The following is an 18,814-nucleotide window of genomic DNA, read 5'->3' as shown; positions in this document are numbered from 1 at the left end:
CGTCTCTCTCTCTCCTGAACTTGCCGCAACAGGGAATTGACGCCACCCTGAGCTTCACCCGCGCCGTCGTTGCCTGGATCCGGCGCCGGCCAGCTGGATCCGCACCGTCTGCACCTCGCTGGCCTTCCTGGGAGCCCGCTGCCGCTCGAGTCCGCACTGCATCCTCTTCTTCCCCATGCTGCGTCCTCTTCTTTCCCCTGCATAGAGAGGAGCAGAGTGCTGCGTGCAGTCGTGTTGACCGCAGCCTACTCTAGCGAGGCCCAGCGCGCCCCTTCGCGGCCTGCCCCGCCTCATCCACCGAGCTGGGCCAGGGCCCAAAGTGAGCAGCGCCCAACCCCCTCTCCTGTTCCTGTTGGGCCAGGAAGTTTTGTCCCGTAGTTTTTTTCCCGTTGCTGCGAATTTAGCTATTTTTCGCAGGATTGTTATTTTACAGAAAAGCCCTTGTTGATCATGCATTTATTAACTTCATAACCGTGCATCGGATCGAAATAAATTATATATGAAAGTTGCTTAGATTTTTGTCTAGTTTAATAATATGCAACTTTCATGCATGTTTGAAATGTTTAAAATGCTGTTTGTGTAACTTTGTTCATATGCCATGCTAAAACGGTTTAATTCATAACTACTTAACCGTAGCTCCAAATTTAATAAACTTTATATGTGAATGGGGTAGAATTTTGCCTACTTTAACATGGTGACATCATCTTGCATGTTTAATAAATATAAAATATGGTTTAGGGCAGAACAGTACCAAACCTTAAAATATGCATATGGGGTTTTACCGGAATTGTTGTTTGTTGTTCCGGCCTCATTTAAACTTGACTAGATAGGTAGTTTTCATTTTCTTCACCCTCTTGCCATGCTAACAACATTTAATATTGTTGGGTACATAAACGAGATCGAACTAAATAACTTGTCGTGGTGTTTCGTCAATATGCAACTCATTGCATATTGAGCTCCACTTAATTTTTAGGGTTGCTTGTGCACTTTGCCGTGCCATGTCTCATTAAACCGGACATGCATCATACTTGTTTGCGCATCGTGCCATGCTTATGCGAAGTTTGTTTACTATGTGCTGTGCTTCTTTCCGGTGTTTCTTCTTCGGGTTGGATCCGGTAACGTCGCGTATGTGAGGACCCGTTCGACTACGTCCGTTTGTCTTCTTCATGGACTCGTTCTTCTTCCTTGCGGGATCTCAGGCAAGATGACCATACCCTCGAAATCACTTCTATCTTTGCTTGCTAGTTGCTCGCTCTTTTGCTATGCCTATGATGCGATACCTACCACTTGCTTATCATGCCTCCCATATTGTGAAGCCAAGCCTCTAACCACCTTGTCCTAGCAAACCGTTGTTTGGCTATGTTACCGCTTTGCTCAGCCCCTCTTATAGCGTTGTTAGTTGCAGGTGAAGATTGGAGCTTGTTCCATGTTGGAACATGGATATTTTGTTGGGATATCACAATATCTCTTATTTAATTAATGCATCTATATACTTGGTAAAGGGTGGAAGGCTCGGCCTTATGCCTGGTGTTTTGTTCCACTCTTGCCTCCCTAGTTTCCGTCATATCGGTGTTATGTTCCCGGATTTTGCGTTCCTTACGCGGTTCGGTTATAATGGGAACCCCTTGACAATTCACTTTGAATAAAACTCCTCCAGCAAGGCCCAACCTTGGTTTTACCATTTGCCACCTAGCCTTTTCCCCTTGGGAGTCGCACATCCCGAGGGTCATCTTTATTTTAACCCCCCCGGGCCAGTGCTTGTCTAAGTGTTGGTCCAAACTAGAGCCCCTTGCAGCGCCACCTCGGGGAAACTCGAGGGCTGGTTTTAGTTGTACGGATTGCTTATCCGGTGTTGCCCTGAGAACGAGATATGTGCAGCTCCTATCGGGATGTCGGCGCATCGGGTGGTCTTGCTGGACTTGTTTTACCATTGTCGAGGATGTCTTGTAACCGGGATTCCGAGCCTGATCGGGTCTTCCCGCTAGAAGGAATATCCTTCGTTGACCGTGAGAGCTTGTGATGGGCTAAGTTGGGACACCCCTGCAGGCTTTGAACTTTCGAAATCCGTGATCGCGGTTATGGGCAGATGGGAATTTGTTAATGTCTGGTTGTAGAAAACCTGAAGTTGATCTTAATTAAAATACATCAACCGCGTGTGTTACCGTGATGGTCTCTTTCCGGCGGAGTCCGGGAAGTGAACACGGTGTTGGAGTTATGTTTGACGTAGGTTGTTCTAGGATCACTTCTTGATCATAGTTTCTCGATCGCGATTTGCCTTCTCTTCTCGCTCTCATTTGCGTATGTTAGCCACCATATATGCTAGTCGCTTGCTGCAGCTCCACATCATACCTTTACCTTACCCATAAGCTTAAATAGTCTTGATCGTGAGGGTGCGAGATTGCTGAGTCCCCATGACTCACAGATACTTCCAAAACCAGCTTGCAGGTGCCGAGGATACCGTGCAGATGACGCAACCGAGCTCAAGGAGGAGCTCGATGAAGATCTTGTTCTTTGTGTTGTTTCGTTCTAGTTGATCAGTAGTGGAGCCCAGTTGGGGTCGATCGGGGACCTTGTCGCATTTGGGGTTCTTCTTTTATTTTGGTTCCGTAGTCGGACCTTGATTGTCTTTGGATGTTGTAATGCTTTATTCAAGTAATTGTGTGAAGTGGCGATTGTAAGCCAACTTTGTATCTTTTCCCTTATTGTATTACATGGGTTGTTTGCGAAGATTACCTCACTTGCGACATTGCTTTCAATGCGGTTATGCCTCTAAGTCGTGCTTCGACACGTGGGAGATATAGCCGCATCGAGGGCATTTTAGTATGGCCACTACTTGTGCATCCAAAATCCTTTAAACTAGTTTTGCCACGTGAGTCCACTATATCTACCTATATGCGATATTATTTTGCCGTTCTAAGCAAATTTGCATGTGCCATCTCTCATTTTCAAAATAAACTTCTGTTTTGTGTGTTTGTTTCGCTCGCGGAGCGGTGAGGGGTGGCTAATATTTCCCATGCTAGATGTGTTATTCTCAAGATGAGTGTTCATTCACTTGTCATTGCACGAGAGTAAGGCAAAGGTATTAGGGATGCCCAGTCCCAAAATGCAAAAATAAAAATGAATTTACTTTAAGTTGTCAAATAATAAATTCCTTGGAAAGTGATTGTATGGAGGGCACCCGTGGATACGGCTAGCCATGGAAATTGAAAGTTATGGTGGAAAAAGGAATAAACTTTATTTTCTGTTTGGGAACCGCCTATGGCATGTCTAGCATGGAAAGTGTTCGGAACTCTAAGTCGTTTTCATTGGTGGGATGGATACACCTCCCAAAATGTTTTTTATCTCAATTTTTTCGCTTTGAGCTCTGACACCTCTGCAAATCCCTACTTCCCTCTGCGAAGGGACTTTCTTTTACTTTGTGCAATTTTTATTTTGAAATTTGAGTCTCCATCTTCTCTCATAAAAAGCATCAACTAGGAGGCAATATGATCGTGCTCAAGTTTTGGGTGTAGTTAATATTCGAGTGTGTTTCATGAATGGATCAATGTTTGAGCATGATGGGCTAGGGATAACTTATTTTATCATTGATATTTTGAAAGACATGGTTGCCTGTTGATATGCCTGAGTATCTAAATTATTATGTCAAAACTAGACTATTACTTTGAATCATATAAAAGTCCAAATGTCCATGCTATAAAGAAAAGAATATGATATGACTTGATGAACAACACTCCACATCAAAAATTCCGTTTTTATCAATTACTACTTGAGGACGAGTAGGAGTAAAGCTTGGGGATGTTGATACGTTTCCAATGTATTTATAATTTTTGATTGTTCCATGCTGTTTTTATTATTAATCTTGGATGTTTTATAATCATTTTATGGTCATTTTATATCATTTTTTGGTACTAACCTATTGACATAGTGCCCAGTGCCAGTTCCTGTTTTTTTCCATGCTTTTTACATCGCAGGAAATCAATATAAAACGGAGTCCAAATGGCATGAAACTTTACGATGATTTTTATGGGCCAAAAGGAAGCAGATGGGCCCCGGTTGCACCTGGGGGGTGCCCCGAGGAGGGCACAACCCACCAGGGCATGCCAGGAGGCCCTAACACGCCCCCGTGGGTTGTGCCCACCTTGGGTGCCCTCCAGACCGCCTCTTTGTTCTATAAATACCCTAATATTCCCAAAACCCTAGGGGAGTCGACGAAATATTCATCCAGCCGCCATAGAGTCCAGAATCACCAGATCCAATCTAAACACCATCACGGAGGGGTTGACCACTTCCACTGGTGCCTCTCCGATGATGCGTGAGTAGTTCTTTGTAGACCTTTGGGTCCGTAGTTAGTAGCTAGATGACTTCATCTCTCTCTCTCTCTCTCTTGATTCTCAATACAATGGTCTCTTGGAGATCCATATGATGTAACTCTTTTGCGGTGTGTTTGTTGGGATCGATGAACTTCCAGTTTATGATCAGATCTATTTTTTATATCCATGAAAGTATTTGAGTTTCTTTGATCTCTTTTATGCATGATCTCTTATAGCCTCGTATTTCTTCTCCGATATTTGGTTTTGTCTGGCCAACTCGATCTATTTATCTTGCAATGGGAAGAGGTGCCCGGTAGTGGGTTCGATCTTACGGTGCTTGATCCCGGTGACAGAAAGGGAACCGACACGTATGTATCATTGCTACTAAGGATAAAAAGACGATATCTATATCTACCGCCATATATATAAACGGATCTTGTCTACATCATGTCATTGTTCTTATTGCATTACTCCATTTCCATGAACTTAATAGACTTGATGCATGCTGGATAGCGGTCGATGTGTGGAGTAATAGTAGTAGATGCAGGCAGGAGTCGGTCTACTAATCTTGGACGTGATGCCTATGTAATGATTATTACTTGGATATAATCATAATTATTTGAAGTTATATCAATTGCCCAACAGTAATTTGTTCACCCACCGTTTGCTATTTTTCTCGAGAGAAGCCACTAGTGAAACCAACGACCCTCGGGTCTTATTTCTCATATATTTGCCTTTGCGATCCACTTTTTCCTTGCTTTTATTTTCAGATTTATCAAACCAAAGCTCCAAAAATACCTTGCTGCAATTTATTTTATTTGGCATTCGATCTATCAATCTATTACAACCTTTCTCCGTCAACTCGCCAATTTCTGGTGCTGTTACCCGAAAGGGATTCACAACCCCTTTAACACGTCGGGTTGCGAGGTGTTGTTATTTGTGTGCAGGTGTTGTTTACGTTGTGTTGCTTGATTGTCCTACTGGTTCGATACCTTGGTTTCATAACTGAGGGAAATATTCTACCGTCGCGGTGCTACATCATCCCTCCCTCTCCGGGGAAATACCGATGTAGTTCCAGCTGCCATCAATCAACGTGATCGACTTCTAGGCCCTAACACCGCACATCACCCCCCCTAGTTGTATGACTCTACAGAGTTATTATCAAGTGCCGAGGATGATACCTTGCCAAGCACTTATGATGTTAACCCTGTAGTGTAGCTATTCGATCGTGATAATCGAGGGTGATTCCTCCTTCACCACTCCTGATAACAATTCTGTCGTGCAACCCCTCAAGTGTGGACCAACGAGGGTGATTCCTCCAAGTCCACCTTGATGGTTACATCGAGTGGGAATCCATTGAGGGTGATTCCTCAGGTTTCCCCCTTGCTGTTTCAGACACATGGTTACTTTGACTTACCACAGAATCATGATGACATCGGGTCGGCCCCGAGGGCTACCCGCGAGTGATGTGAAGTCGGGTTGACCTGGAGGGTACCCGTGAGATAATTAGGTGGCACAGCCGGGCATTCTTAGCCCTTGCTGTAAGTCCACGAGATGGGGCGATGGTGTCACATGATCGTGAGTCTCTGCTCGTTACCGCGTGCTCCCAAGACACCAACTGTTTGCATATTTGATTCGAGTAGTCCTCCGGCCTTTTTGCACTAACCACCATGCTGGAATAAGTATGGGCACTCTGCGTCGTATGCATCAGCCGAAGCTTTCTAGACGTCAGCGACTGAGCGGCGCGCGCCGGGTTGGACTGCGTAAGCAGCTGCCTTGTTAAAGGAGGTAGCTAGGTCTGCTCATCGGCCGCGTACGCAACGTGTAAGAGTGCAAAGGGCGATGGGCCCAAGATCCCTGCGCGCTTAGGATTTAGACCAGCGTGCTGACCTCTCTGTCGAGCCTAGGTAGGGCTGCGGTGTGTTGATCGGCTGAGGCCAGTCATGACCTGATGGTGTGTCCGGCCAGAGTTGATCGAGCGTGTTGGGTAAGTTGGTGCACCCCTGCAGGGAAGAATTATATCTATTCGAATAGCCGGGTCCACGTTAACGGACGCTCAGAGTTGTATCCCGATCGATACAACTGGAACTGGATACTGGATGCTGAGGCATGTAATGGATATGATGGCTCCAGGATTGTATCCTCGCAGGGAGTCAAGGAAGTGATCTCTGGGCAATGTTACAACATACTTACTAATATTATAATATGCCACTCTTATCTCTTCTGATGCTGCAAGATGCTTGGAGCTGCTTGAAGATGCTAGTCTTCGATAGGCTAGGCTTTCCCCTTCTCTTCTGGCATTCTGTAGTTTAGTCCATAGATACAACCCATTCCTTTGATACAGATGCATATTTAGTTTAGATCTGATGTAAGTCTTGCGAGTACTTTGGATGAGTACTCACGGTTGCTTTGCTACCTCTTTTCCCCCATACCCAATTGTTGCAACCAGATGATGGATCCCAGGAGCCAGACGACACCACTAATGACTACTACTACCCGAGGGTGCCTACTACTACGTGACGGCTGCTGACGACCTGGAGTAGTTAGGAGGCTCCCAGGCAGGAGGCTTGCCTTTTCGATCATTGTTGCTTTTGTGCTAGCCTTCTTAAGGCAGACTTGTCTAACTTATGACTGTACTCAGATATTATTGCTTCCGCTGACTCGTTTGAATTCGAGTTTAAGTATTCGAGCCCTCGAGGCCCCCTAGCTTGTAATATAAAGCTTGTATTATTCTATTTGGTGTCTAGAGTTGTGTTGTGATATCTTCCCATGAGTCCTTGATCTTGATCATACACATTTGCGTGTATGATTAGTGTACGATTGAATCAAGGGCGTCACACGCTTCCGCTTTTGATCTACGAGGGTACGTAGACACACTCTCCTCTCTCATTGCTATGCATCTCCTAGATAGATATTTTGTGATCGTAGGTAAATTTTTTGAAATACTATGTTCCCCAACAGTGGTATCAGAGCCAGGTTTATGCGTAGATGTTATATGCACGAGTAGAACACAAAGAGTTGTGGCGATAATAGTCAGATTGCTTACCAGAATGTCATACTTTGATTCAGCGGTATTGTTGGATGAAGCGGCCCAGACCGACATTACATGACCGCGTTTGTGAGACTGGTTCTACCGCCGTGCTTCACACACAGGTGGCTAGTGGGTGTCCGTTTCACCAGCTTTAGTTGAATTGAGTTTGACTACTCCTGTTCCTTGTTGAAGGTTAAAACAACACACTTGATGAAAAGTCATTGTGGTTTTGAAGCATAGGTAAGAATGGTTCTTGCTAGAAGCCCGTAGCAGCCACGTAAAACTTGCAACAACAAAGTAGAGGACGTCTAACTTGTTTTTGCAGGGCATGTTGTGATGTGATATGGTCAAGATATAACGATATATAAATTGTTGTATGAGATGATCATGTTTTGTAAAAGTTATCGGCAACTGGCAGGAGCCATATGGTTGTCACTTTATCGTATGAAATGCAATCGCCATTTAATTGCTTTACTTTATCACTAAGCAGTAGTGATAGTTGTAGAAGCAATAGTTGGCGAGATGACAATTATGCTATGATGGAGATCAAGGTGTCAAGCCGGTGACGATGGTGATCATGACGGTGCTTTGGAGATGGAGATCAAAGGCACAAGATAATGATGGCCATATCATATCACTTATATTGATTGCATGTGATGTTTATCCTTTATGCATCTTATTTTTCTTAGTACGGTGGTGGCATTATAAGATGATCTCTCACTAAGTTTCAAGGTATACATGTTCTCCCTGAGTATGCACCGTTGCTACAGTTCGTCGTGCCAAGACACCACGTGATGATTGGGTGTGATAAGCTCTGCGTTCACAAACAATGGGTGCAAGCCAGTTTTGCACAAGAAGAATACTCAGGTTAAACTAGACGAGCCTAGCATATACAGATATGGCCTGGGAACACTAAGACCGAAAATTCGAGCGTGAATCATATAGTAGATATGATCAACATAGTGATGTTTACCATTGAAAACTTCTCCATCTCACGTGATGATTGGACATGGTTTAGTTGATATGGATCACGTGATCATTTATATGACTAGAGGGATGTCTATCTAAGTGGGAGTTCTTAAGTAATATAATTAATTGAACTTTAATTTATCATGAACTTAGTGCCTGATAGTATTTTGCATGTCTATGTTGTTGTAGATAAATGGCCCGTGCTATTGTTCCTTTGAATTTTAATGCGTTCCTAGAGAAAGCTAAGTTGAAAGATTATGGTAGCAACTACATGGACTGGGTCCGTAACTTGAGGATTATCCTCATTGCTGCACAGAAGAATTACATCCTGGAAGCACCGCTAGGTGCAAAGCCCACTGCAGGAGCAACTCCCGATGTTATGAACATCTGGCAGAGCAAAGCTGATGACTACTCAATAGTTCAGTGTGCCATGCTTTACGGCTTAGAATCAGGACTTGAACGATGTTTTGAACATCATGGAGCATTTGAGATGTTCCGGGAGTTGAAGTTAATATTTCAAGAAAATGCCCGGATTGAGAGATATGAAGTCTCCAATAAGTTCTATAGCTACAAAATGGAGGAGAATAGTTCTGTCAGTGAACATATACTCAGAATGTCTGGTACCACAACCACTTGACTCAACTGGGAGTTAATCTTCCTGATGATAGTGTCATTGACAGAGTTCTTCAATCACTGCCACCAAGCTACAAAAGCTTCGTGATGAACTATAATATGCAAGGGATGGATAAGACAATTCCCGAGCTCTTCGCAATGCTAAAGGCTGCGGAGGTAGAAATAAAAAAGGAGCATCAGGTGTTGATGGTCAACAAGACCACTAGTTTCAATAAGAAGGGCAAAGGGAAGAAGGGGAACCTCAAGAAGAACAGCAAGCAAGTTGTTGCTCAAGTGAAGAAGCCCAAGTCTGGACCTAAGCCTGAGACTAAGTGCTTCTACTGGAAAGGGACTAGTCACTTGAAGCGGAACTGCCCCAAGTATTTGGTGGATAAGAAGGATGGCAAAGTGAAAGGTATATTTGATATACATGTTATTGATGTGTACCTTACTAATGCTCACAGTAGCGCCTGGGTATTTGATACTGGTTCTGTTGCTCAAATTTGCAACTCGGAACAGGGGCTACGGATTAAGCGAAGATTGGCTAAGGACAAGGTGACGATGCACGTGGGAAATGGTTCCAAAGTCGATGTGATCGCGGTCGGCACGCTACCTCCACATCTACCTTCGGGATTAGTTTTAGACCTGAATAATTGTTATTTGGTGCCAGCGTTAAGCATGAATATTATATCTAGATCTTGTTTGATGCGAGACGGTTATTCATTTAAATCAGAGAATAATGGTTGTTCTATTTATATGAGTAATATCTTTTATGGTCATGGACCCTTGATGAGTGGTCTATTTTTATTGAATCTCGATAGTAGTGATACACATATTCATAGTATTGAAGCCAAAAGACATAAGTTTAATAATGATAGTGCAACTTATTTGTGGCACTGCCGTTTAGGTCATATTGGTGTAAAGCGCGTGAAGAAACTCCACGCTGATGGGCTTTTGGAATCACTTGATGCTTGCGAACCATGACTCATGGCCAAGATGACTAAGACTCCATTCTCCGGAACAATGGAGCGAACAACAGACTTATTGGAAATAATATATATTGATATATGTGGTCCGATGAGTGTTGATGCCCGCGACGGGTATCGTTATTTTCTAACCTTCACAGATGATTTAAGAAGATATGGGTATATCTACTTAATGAAACATAAGTCTGAAACATTTGAAAAGTTCAAAGAATTTCAGAGTGAAGTGGAAAATCATCGTAACAAGAAAATTAAGTTTCTATGATCTGATCGTGGAGGTAAATATTTGAGTTATGAGTTTGGTCTTCATTTGAAAGAATGTGGAATAGTTTCACAACTCACGCCACCTGGAACACCACAGCGTAATGGTGTGTCTGAACGTCATAACCGCACTTTATTAGATATGGTGCGATCTATGATGTCTCTTACTAATTTAGCGCTATCATTTTGGGGTTATGCTTTAGAGATGGTTGCATTCACGTTAAATAGGGAACCATCGAAATCCGTTGAGATGACACCATATGAACTGTGGTTTGGCAAGAAACCCAAGTTGTCGTTTCTCAAAGTTTGGGGCTGCGATGCTTATGTGAAAAAGCTTCAACCTGATAAGCTCGAACCCAAATCGGAGAAATGTGTCTTCATAGGATACCCAAAGGAGACAGTTGGGTACACCTTTCATCACAGATTCGAAGGCAAGATTTTCGTTGCTTAGAATGGATCCTTTCTAGAGAAGGAGTTTCTCTCAAAAGAAGTGAGTGGGAGGAAAGTAGAACTTGATGAGGTAACTATACCTTCTCCCTTATTGGAAAGTAGTTCATCACAGAAATTAGTTCCAGTGATTCCTACATCAATTAGTGAGGAAGCTAATGATGATGATCATGGAACTTCTGATCAAGTTACTACCGAACCTCGTAGGTCTACCAGAGTGAGATCCGCACCAGAGTGGTACGATAATCCTGTTCTGGAGGTCATGTTACTTGACCATAACGAACCTACAAACTATGAGGAAGCGATGATAAGCCCAGATTCTGCAAAATGGCTTGAGGCCATGAAATTTGAGATGGGATCCATGTATGAGAAAAGTACGGACTTTGGTCAACTTGCCCGATGATCGGCAAGCAATAGAGAATAAATGGATCTTCAAGAAGAATACTGACACTGACGGTAATGTTACTGTCTACAAAGCTCGACTTGTTGCAAAAGGTTTTCAACAAGTTCAAGGAGTTGACTACGATGAGACCTTCTCACCTATAGCCATGCTTAAGTCTGTCTGAATCATGTTAGCAATTGCCGCATTTCATGATTATGAAATTTGGCAAATGGCTATCAAAACTGCATTCCTTAATGGATATCTTAAAGAAGAGTTGTATATGATGCAACCAGAAGGTTTTGTTGATCCAAAGTGGCTAACAAAGTGTGCAAGCTCCAGCGATCCATTTATGGACTGGTGCAAGCCTCTCGGAGTTGGAATATACGCTTTGATAGTGTGATCAAAGCATATGGTTTCTGTTGGGGAACGCATTAAATTCAAAAAAATCCTACGCACACGCAAGATCTATCATGGTGATGCATGCTACCTCTTGATCATGCATTGGTTTTCCCTTGAAGAGGAAAGGGTGATGCGGTCAAGCAGCGTAAGTATTTCCCTCAGTTTTTGAGAACCAAGGTATCAATCTAGTAGGAGACCACGCGCGAGTCACCTCGTACCTACAAAAACAAATAAGAACCTCGCAACCAACGCGATAAAGGGGTTGTCAATCCCTTCACGGCCACTTGCAAGAGTTAGATCTAATAGAGATAATGATAATAAGATAAATATTTTTGGTATTTTTATGATATAGATTGAAAGTAAAGATTGCAAAATAAAATAGATTGGAAACCTATATGATGGAGAATAGACCCGGGGGCCATAGGTTTCACTAGTGGCTCTCTCAAGATAGCATAAGTATTACAGTGGGTGAACAAATTACTGTCGAGCAATTGATAGAAAAGCGAATAATTATGAGAATATCTAGGTATGATCATGTATATATGCATCATGTCCGTGACAAGTATACCGACTCCTGCCTGCATCTACTACTATTACTCCACACATCGACCGCTATCCAGCATGCATCTAGAGTATTAAGTTCATAAGAACAGAGTAACGCTTTAAGCAAGATGACGTGATGTAGAGGGATAAACTCATGCAATATGATGTAAACCCCATCTTTTTATCCTCGATGGCAACAATACAGTACGTGTCGTTTCCCTTTTTGTCAATGGGATCGAGCACCGCAAGATTAAACCCAAAGCTAAGCACTTCTCCCATTGCAAGAAAGATCAATCTAGTAGGCCAAACCAAACTGATAATTCGAATAGACTTGCAAAGATAACCAATCATACATAAAAAAAGTCAGAGAAGATTCAAATATTGTTCATAGATAATCTTGAACACACAATTCATTGGATCTCGACAAACACACCGCAAAAAGAGTTACATCGAATAGATCTCCAAGAGAATTGAGGAGAACTTTGTATTGAGATCCAAAGAGAGAGAAGAAGCCATCTAGCTAATAACTATGGACCCGAAGGTCTGAGGTAAACTACTCACACATCATCGGAGGGGCCATGGAGTTGATGTAGGGGCCCTCCGTGATCAATGCCCCCTCCGGCGGAGCTCCAGAAAAGGCCCCAAGATGGGATCTCTTGGGTACAGAAGGTTGTGGTGGTGGAAATAGGGTTTGGTGGTGCTCCTGGATGTTTTCGGGGTATGTGAACATATATAGGAGGAAGAAGTAGGTCGGTTGAGCCACGAGGGGCCCACGAGGGGGAGGGCGCGCCCAGGGGGGTAGCCTCGCACCCCTGCCTCGTGGCCTCCTCGTTGATTGCTTGACGTCCACTCCAAGTCCTCTGGATCACGTTTGTTCCAAAAATCACGCTCCCGGAGGTTTCATTCCATTTGGACTCCATTTGATATTATTTTTCTGCGAAACATTGAAATAGGAAAAAAAACAGCAATTTGGGCTGGGCCTCCGGGTAATAGGTTAGTCCCAAAAAATATAAAATTGTAAATTAAAGCCCATTAACATCCAAAACAGATAATATAATAGCATGGAACAATCAAAAATTATAGATACGTTGGAGACGTGTCAAGCATCCCCAAGCTTAATTCATGCTCATCCTCGAGTAGGTAAATGATAAAAACAGAATTTTTGATGTGGAATGCTTTCTAGAATATTCTTCAATTTATTTTTCTCTATTGTGGCATGAATGTTCAGATCCGAAAGATTCAAGATAAAAGTTTATTGTTGACATAAAAATAGTAATACCCAAGTATGCTAATCAAGCAATTATGTCTTATCAAAATACTATAGCCAAAGAAAACTTATCCCTACAAAGTCATATAGTTTGGCCATGCTTCATTTTCGTCACACAAAATGCTCTCATCATGCACAACCTCGATGACAAGCCAAGCAATTGTTTCATACTTAGCCTTTTCAAACTCTTTCAACTTTTACGCAATAGATGAGCGCGAGCTATGGACATAGCACTATGGGTGGAATAGAATATGATGATTGAGGTTATGTGAGAAGACAAAAAAGGAGAAAGTCTCACATTGACGCGGCTAATCAATGGGCTATGGAGATGCCCACCAATTGATGTCAATGCAAGGAGTAGGGATTGCCATGCAACAGATGCACTAGAGCTATAAATATATGAAAGCTCATCAAAGAAACTAAGTGGGTGTGCATCCAACTCGCTTGCTCACGAAGACCTAGGGCATTTGAGGAAGCCCGTCATTGGAATATGCAAGCCAAGTTCTATAATGAAAAATTCCCACTAGTATATGAAAGTGACAAAATAAGAGACTCTCTATCATAAAGATCATGGTGCTACTTTGAAGCACAAGTGTGGAAAAAGGATAGTAACATTGTCCATTCCCTCTTTTTCTCTGATTTTTTTTATTTGAGCCTTCTTTTTTTCTTTTGGCCTCTTTTCTTTTTTCTTTTTTTTCGTCCAGAGTCTCATCCCGACTTGTGGGGGAATCATAGTCTCCATCATCCTTTCCTCACATGGGACAATGCTCTAATGATGATCATCACACTTTTATTTTCTTACAACTCAAGAATTACAACTCGATACTTAGAACAAAATATGACTCTATGTGAATTCCTCCAGCGGTGTACCGGGATATGCAATGAATCAAGAGTGACATGTATGAAAATTATGAACGGTGGCTTTGCCACAAATACGATGTCAACTACATGATCATGCATGGCAATATGACAATGATGAAGCGTGTCATAATAAATGGAACGGTGGAAAGTTGCATGGCAATATATCTCAGAATGGCTATGGAAATGCCATGATAGGTAGGTATGATGGCTGTTTTGAGGAAGATATAAGGAGGATTATGTGTGATAGAGCGTATCATATCATGGGGTTTGGATGCACCGGCGAAGTTTGCACCAACTCTCAAGGTGAGAAAGGGCAATGCACGGTACCGAAGAGGCTAGCAATGATGGAAGTGTCAGAGTGCGTATAATCCATGGACTCAACATTAGTCATAAAGAACTCACATACTTATTGCAAAAATCTACAAGTCATCAAAACCAAGCATTACTCGCATGCTCCTAGGTGGGTAGATTGGTAGGAAAAGACCATCGCTCGTCCCCGACTGCCGCTCACAAGGAAAGCAATCAAAGAACACCCCATGCTTCAAATTTGTCACATAATGTTTACCATACGTGCATGCTACGGGACTTTGCAACTTCAACACAAGTATTCATCAATTTCACAATTACTCAACTAGTAGACCTCTAATATTACCACCTTTATATCTCAAAACCATCTATCAAGCATCCAACTTCTCTTAGCATTTAAATTTATAACCAAAGTGAATTACCATGCTATTATAAAGGACTCTCAAAATGATATAAGTGAAGCATGAGAGATCAATTATTTCTATAAAATAGAACCACCGCCGTGCTCTAAAAGATATAAGCGAAGCACTAGAGCAAAAATTATCCAACTCAAAAGATATAAGTGAAGCACATAGAGTATTCTAATAAATGCCAATTCATGCTTGTCTCTCCCAAAAGGTGAGTACAGAAAGGATGAGTTTGGTAAACTAAAAATCAAAGACTCAAATCATACAAGACGCTCCAAGCAAAACACATATCATGTGGCGAATAAAAATATAGCTCCAAGTAAAGTTACCGATGGACGAAGACGAAAGAGGGGATACCTTCCGGGGCATCCCCAAGCTTAGCCTTTTGGTTGTCCTTGGATTTTACCTTGGGGTGCCTTGGGCATCCCAAAGCTTAGGCTCTTGCCACTCCTTGTTCCATAATCCATCAAATCTTTACCCAAAACTTGAAAACTTCACAACACAAAACTTAAAAGAAAATCTCCGTGAGCTCCGTTAGTAAAAGAAAACAAACCACCACTTCAAGGTACTGTAATGAACTCATTCTTTATATTGGTGTTAAATCTACTGTATTCCAACTTTTCTATGGTTCATAAACTCTATTACTAGCCATAGATTCATCAAAATAAGCAAACAACACACGGAAAACAGAATCTGTCAAAAACAGAACAGTCTGTAGTAATCTGTAGGTTCTGAATACTTCTGGAACCCCCAAAATTCTAAAATAAGTTGCTAGAAGTGACGAATTTATCTATTAATCATCTGCAGAAAGAATTGACTAAATAGCACTCTCCAGTAAAAAATGGTAGCAATTCTCATGAGCGCTAAAGTTTCTGTTTTTTACAGCAAGATCAAAAGGACTTTCCCCAAGTCTTCCCAATGGTTCTACTTGGCACAAACACTAATTAGACACAAAAAACACAACCAAAACAGAGGCTATATAAATTATTTATTACTAAACTGGAACAAAAAGCAAGGAATAAAAATAAAATTGGGTTGCCTCCCAACAAGCGCTATTGTTTAACGCCCCTAGCTAGGCATAAAAGCGAGGATTGATCTAAGTATTGCCATCTTTGGTAGGCTATCCATATGTGGCTCTCATAATAGATTCATATGATAATTTAATTTTCTTTCTAGGGAAGTGTTCCATGCCTTTCCTTAACGGAAATTGGAATCTAATATTCCCTTCCTTCATATCAATAATTGCACCAATCGTTCTAAGGAAAGGTCTACCAAGAATAATAGGACATGAAAGATGGCAATCTATATCAAGAACAATCAAATCTATGGGCACATAATTCCTATTTGCAACAATAAGAACATCATTAATCTTTCCCATAGGTTTCTTGATAGTGGAATCCGCAAGGTGCAAGTTTAAAGAACAATCATCGAATTCACGGAAACCTAGCAAAAATCACACAAAGTTTTTGGGATTGAGGAAACACTAGTGCCCAAATCACACAAAGCATAGAATCCATGATCTTTAATTTTAATTTTAATTGTAGGTTCCCACTCATCATAAAGTTTTCTAGGGATAGAAACTTCCAACTCAAGTTTTTCTTCATAAGATTGCATCAAAGCATCAACGATATGTTTAGTAAAAGCTTTATTTTGACTATAAGCATGAGGAGAATTTAGCACGGATTGCAACAAGGAAATACAATCTATCAAAGAGCAATTATCATAATTAAATTCCTTGAAATCCAAGATAGTGGGTTCATTGCTATCTAAAGTTTTAACCTCTTCAATCCCACTTTTACCAATTTTTGCATCAAGATCTAAAAACTCCAAACCATTGGGACGCCTTATAACTAAAGTTGACTCGTCTCCAGTCCCATCATTGTCAAGATTCATATTGCAAAACAAAGATTTAACAGGGGACACATCAATAACTTTTAGATCTTCATCATTATTATCATGGAAACTAGAAGAACACGCTTTCACAAAGCAATCTTTTTTAGCACGCATCCTAGCGGTTCTTTCTTTTCACTCATGAATGGAAATTCTCATAGCTTTGAGAGACTCATTGATATCATGCTTAGGTGGACTAGATCTAAGTTTCAAAGAATCAACATCAAGAGAATTCTATCCACGTTCCTAGCCAACTCATCAATCTTAGACAATTTTCTTCAATCAAAGCATTGAAAATCTTTTGCGAACTAATAAATTCTTTAATATTAGATTCAAAATCAGAGGGCATCTTATTATAATTTCCATAAGAATTGTTGTAGGAATTACCATAATTATTAGAGGAATTACTAGGAAACGGCCTAGAATTAAAATTACCTCTATACGCATTGTTACCAAAAAATTTCCTATCAACAAAATAAAAACCCTAGATTCATTATTATTCTCAATCAAAGTGGACAAAGGCATATCATTAGGATCAGTAGGAGCACTCTTATTAGCAAACTATTTCATAAGTTCATCCATCTTTCCACTCAAAACATTAATTTCTTCAATTGCATGCACCTTTTTACTAGTAGATCTTTCCGTGTGCCATTGAGAATAATTAACCATAATATTATCTAGGAGTTTGGTAGCTTCTTCTAAAGTGATTTCTATAAAAGTGCCTACCGCGGCCGAATCTAAAAGATTTCTAGAAGCAAAATTCAATCTGGCATATTTTTTTGTATAATCATCCGTAAATTCAAACCATGTGTAGGGCAATTACATATCATTAATTTCATCCTCTCCCAAGATTGTGCAACATGCTCATGGTCAATTTGCTTAAAATTCATAATATCGTTTCTAAGAGAGATGATCTTAGCGGGAGGAAAATACTTAGAGATAAAAGCATCTTTGCACTTATTCCATGAATCAATACTATTTTTAGGCAAAGACGAAAACCAAGCTTTAGCACGATCTCTAAGCGAAAATGGAAATAGCTTAAGTTTAACAATATCATTATCCACATCTTTCTTCTTTTTCATATCACATAAATCAACAAAGTTGTTTAGATGGGTAGCGGCATCTTCACTAGGAAGGCCAGAAAACGGATCTTTCATGACAAGATTCATCAAAGCAGTATTAATTTCACAAGATTTAGCATCGGTAAGAGGAGCAACCGGAGTGCTAATAAAATCATTATTGTTGGTATTGGAAAAGTCACACAATTTAGTATTATCTTGAGCCATCGTGACAAGCAAGAAATCCAACACACAAGCAAACAAGCGAAGAAAAAGCGAACAGAAAGAGAGGGCGAAAGGAAAAGAGGGCGAATAAAACGCCAAGGGTGAAGTGGGGGAGAGGAAAATGAGAGGAAAATGGCAAATAATGTAATGCGAAGGATAAGATTTGTGATGGGTACTTGGTATGTATTTACTTGGCGTAGATCTCCCCGGCAACGGCGCTAGAAATCCTTCTTGCTACCTCTTGAGCATGCTTTGGTTTTCCCTTAAAGAGGAAAGGGTGATGCAGCAAAGCAGCGTTAGTATTTCTCTCAGTTTTTGAGAACCAAGGTATCAATCCAGTAGGAGACCACGCGCGAGTCACCTCGTACCTACACAAACAAATAAGAACCTCGCAACCAACGCGGTAAAGGGGTTGTCAATCCCTTCATGGCCACTTGCAAGAGTGAGATCTGATAGAGATAATGATAATAAGATAAATATTTTTGGTATTTTTATGATATAGATTGAAATTAAAGATTGCAAAATAAAATAGATTGGGAACTTATATGATGGAGAATAGACCCGGGGGCCATAGGTTTCACTAGTGGCTTCTCTCAAGATAGCATAAGTATTACGGTGGGTGAACAAATTACTGTCGAGCCATTGATAGAAAAGCGAATAATTATGAGAATATCTAGGTATGATCATGTATATAGGCATCCCGTCCGTGACAAGTAGACCGACTCCTTCCTGCATCTACTACTATTACTCCACACATCGACCGCTATCCCGCATGCATCTAGAGTATTAAGTTCATAAGAATGGAGTAACGCTTTAAGCAAGATGACATGATGTAGAGGGATAAACTCATGCAATATGATGTA

Source organism: Triticum urartu, chromosome 3A (assembly GCF_056163025.1).
Source record: "Triticum urartu cultivar PI428250 chromosome 3A, HENAU_Tu73, whole genome shotgun sequence".
In the NCBI taxonomy this organism is placed as follows: Eukaryota; Viridiplantae; Streptophyta; class Magnoliopsida; order Poales; family Poaceae; genus Triticum; species Triticum urartu.
This window is presented reverse-complemented; position numbering follows the sequence as displayed.